General features: G+C 26.9%; 1 non-coding gene across 1 annotated transcript; it reads left to right on the top strand.

The window, feature by feature from the left end:
* Positions 1-3,900: 3,900 nt before the first annotated feature.
* TRNAF-GAA (transfer RNA phenylalanine (anticodon GAA)) lies at positions 3,901-3,973 on the top strand. Its single transcript has one exon. It is a non-coding gene; the product is annotated as a tRNA-Phe (tRNA).
* The last annotated feature ends 510 nt before the right edge of the window (positions 3,974-4,483 follow it).

Raw genomic sequence — 4,483 nt, forward strand, 5'->3', positions numbered from 1 at the left:
TATTAGTCCCAATTAAGCAAAGTGGTACCACGGTTATTATTGTTATTATATTCATTCGATGGTTGATTTCCCTATATTAATGAATTAATGTTTTACAACAATTATCACTGGCTATTTCTCACCATAGACTAATTGAACACTAATTACATAATAATTAATTTGAGTTTATTCTTAAAAATAATTATGTAATATGGGTTACCTAAGATGTGTTGATTCCAATTCGGAAATTAACCTGAAGGTACGGTAAAGTTAACAAAATAAATATTTTTACCATACCATTACCTTTAATTTTCGTAAATTAAAATTTACAATTTTTCACTCAAATGGTTGTTATATGATTGAGAGAAAAAACAAATTACGATACATCCCTAAAGAGGTATTAGGGATTGATCCTTATTCTCTTGCCAAGTCATACCAATCAAGACACCCACCTTCTTAAAATCTTATGAAACATGGCACAATTGGTTCTATTAATATCCTCATGATACCTGAAAAGTGTAAAAAAAGTTTTTGTGCTATCATCGAGAGATTTTTGTTAAATTAGTGTTTGTTTTTTTATGCTTTCAGAAGCCTATTAAATCGAGCCTTTGACGTGCCCTTACAGTTTAAAAATATTTTTCCTGAAAACAATTCAAGATATCATCGTCACAATTCGTAGGAACTATGTGTACCACACCTAAAAGCAGATATTAATGCTTTTAATAATCTTTGTTTCAGACATTTTTAATCCCTTAAAAGGCTAAAAAATATTAAAATTGACTTTTTTATAAATTTAAGAAACGTTTGTTTGGTTTGTAAAAATACAACATCTACAGTCATGATATAATCATCAGATTTGTGTTAAAATACGTTTAAATACATTTTCTTGTAGACAAAGAAGAAATATACTCCACAATATAAGATTTCATTACTGTAAACTATATTTTGAAAAGATGATGAGTACTTACTCAGATTAAATATAGTTGTTTTTAAAAAAAATTAAATATACGATTTCTTTTAATTTGTTTCATAATAATTTTTTTTTAAATATAAGAAGATGGTCAGGGTTGCGGTCAAAAAAAGAACCAATAGTTTTAAACTACTTGTTCTTTTTTTGACCGCAACCCTGACCATCTTCTTATGTTTAAATCTTTACATATATACATACATATATATACATATATACAACTATATATATATTTTTTTATTTCTTGATCTTTTGACATTTTAAATTGGGATGCTGCACTAGATATGTTTTAACGAATTTTGGTTGAAATGGTTGTATTTGGAATTGTATGTGTGTATGGTTGAAATTGGTTAAAACATTGTGTACAATTGTAGTTACTAATAGACATAGTTTGATGATGGATATGTAACATCGAACTGCTGCTGCACACCTGTATTGCTTGTAAGGCAGGGGAATATGGAAATAAATAAATAAAAGTTACAAATAGACAAAAATTATTCATGAACTGAATGATTTTATATCAGTGTATTCTTAAGTTTAACGTTCCCTAGTTCTTATGATAAAATAAATTAACAATACCATTTTTCAGAGCAATTTCGGATCTTTAATCAGATCTTTGACAAACAGTAAACATTGCACTTAATGTTGATGATGGAATTTTTTCCAATTCATTTACAAATCTAATCGACAATTTAAATTGCTTGTCATGACTCAATTTTTGATAAATGTCTTCCTCGGAGAGCGCCCATTACTCGTAGCGATCTAGATGAATTGCTTTCTTAACACAGTTATTGCCATCGATCATTCGTTTAATCGATCTCGAAGAGAACTTATTATTGAAATTATTGACAATGAGTGATGCTCCAATCCGAGAATTATTCAATGACAACATCAATGAGACTGTTCTCATGATTGACATTTTGTTTGACCTTGTCAAGATTAATACTGGATCTCTTTGTCATTAAATTAATGTTTTTTGCTTATCTGAAATAAAATATATAATTCTGACTAGAGCGAATTTCTTTCAGTTCATATTTAAATTAAACTACTACTAGATTTATTTTTTATTATTATAGTTGTTTGAGAGTGGTTTAGTTTCTTTTTAAAAACAATTTTGATCCTTTTTCTCTCAACTTTATTCTTTTTTAACATCCGACGTTTCGACCTCTCAGATCATTCTCAAGGATTCCTTATTCTGTCTTCATTCCTTTTTTCTTTAAAATTCATACATGCCGGCTAATTGCCTTTGTCCCAATATAGTCTTCTATTAAATTATTTCATAAATTTAAAACTTTTATTAACTACTTTTATGTTCATTAACAAACTCCAAACAGAACCTATCTTCAACAGGTTATGGTCCTAACCTGTTGAAGGTAGGTTCTGTTTGGAGTTTGTTAATGAACATAAAAGTAGTTAATAAAAGCTTTAAATTTATGAAATAATTTAATAGAAGACTATATTGGGACAAAGGCAATTAGCCGGCATGTATGAATTTTAAAGAAAAAAGGAATGAAGACAGAATAAGGAATCCTTGAGAATGACCTGAGAGGTCGAAACGTCGGATGTTAAAAAAGAATAAAGTTGAGAGAAAAAGGATCAAAATTGTTTTTAAAAAGAAATTAAACTACTACTTTTCAAGATCAATTTATTTAAATTAATTAAATTAAACTATTTATTTGAAATTAAAAGTCTTATGATAGACGTTGAGAGCAAGAGTGATGTAAGTCAAAACTGGAGATATTATAAACTTTGTGAAAAGTTTTTAATAAAAAATAACAGCTTTTTCTGTTAAAACTAGTCAGCTAGGAGCATATCCAATCATTTTCAGCATAATCATCAATATATTTGTAAATAATTAAAATAATTGTTAGTAATTAATTAAATAATTATTTTTTATGAGGAGTATTTTTGATAACAGAATGACTTGCACCACTCACATTCTCAACGGCTCATATATCCAACGATTATATCCTCCAGTATATTCTATTTTAATACTTAAAAATAAATTATCCCACAGTTCTGTTTATTTAATATATATACCCCAATGATGTTTTAAATGGGCAGTAATAGATAAAAGTAAATAAAAACATGGTACAAGTGATGAGGTGCAAAAGGAAATACAGTTTTTCCTGGTCAGTTTTTAAAATATATTCATAGTATTGAGCGTCATCTTTAGTGTGGTAGATGTCTTACCACTCAAATCGTTTTCAATCTAACATTCAATTCAAAGTTATTGTTGAGATTAAGACGGGTGTAAATTAATGAGGTAAAAATATTTCATGAAATTTATATTTTTCTTTCAAACGTCACCGTTTCGAAAATAAATCCACTAGCAGGAATTCTGAAGAATAGACAACCTCATTAAATAATACAAGCTGTGAATCAATTTGCCTGATGACAGCTTTATAGCCAAAACGTTGTTTTAAAGAAATTATACATTTAGAGAAATATTGAACAGCCAATTAATTAATATCAAGTCGGTTTTTAAAAATAATATGAAACAAATTTTGTAACTTGAAAAAAACAACATACATATGAATTTTATTCTAGTACAATTTATACGAAATTACATTTTTTTTTCTTTAATGTACACAAAATTTCTTTGCCATTTGATATAGTACTGGAAACCACCTACATAGTATATAATGACTAATAATATATACTTGATATAATATACAATTTCTACATCACCATGTAACAATAACGCTCATCGAACTAATTTCATGATATTGTTTTAAATGAATTTACCGCATTTACTAAAACTTAAATTTATTCTTCTTGATTGTTTGTTATTTGTTGGAGAAAAAATATTTAAATTACTATACTTCCAGCCCCTTTTGTTATATTAAATTAGAAACGTTCATTGACGACTAAAATGGATACATCTTTGTAAAAGATTTTACGTCATAGAGTGATTCACTGGTGACATAACTTTTTTGAACACCGAACCACCAGCCGAAATAGCTCAGTTGGGAGAGCGTTAGACTGAAGATCTAAAGGTCCCTGGTTCGATCCCGGGTTTCGGCAAGTTTTTTTTTTTTTAATTTTTCCGGTTTATCCAGAAACTTTATCTATTATTATTATTATTTATATATTAATAAATAATATAAATTGTATTATACATAATTAATTAATATATATTATTTTAATATAACTTATGTACATAGCTTAACAATATATTCAATAAGAAGAACCAAGAATTCACATTTTGAAATATGTTTTTAAAAATAATTCATATCACTTTTTATTTATAGAGGAAAAACATTTCTTGCTACTAACAATAATCCCTTACATGATTTGAAATTATGTAAATCACCAATAGCTATTATTGTTTGTTAAAGCCTTATTTTTTAAAGAATATGTCATTGTTAAAATGTAATATTTCTGATTTTAACTTTTTATTGAGAAAATAATACAAGCTGCCACTTTCGAAACCAATAAGTATTAAGGATGTGCTTATTAATTTACAATATAAATACTTAAGAGAAATATATATATACAAAAAAAGTAGATAGAAAATAAAAAAAATAATTGTCA

The sequence above is a fragment of the Halyomorpha halys genome, unplaced genomic scaffold (genome assembly GCF_000696795.3).
Source record: "Halyomorpha halys isolate HHAL.00 unplaced genomic scaffold, Hhal_1.1 Scaffold432.1, whole genome shotgun sequence".
Taxonomy (NCBI): Eukaryota; Metazoa; Arthropoda; class Insecta; order Hemiptera; family Pentatomidae; genus Halyomorpha; species Halyomorpha halys.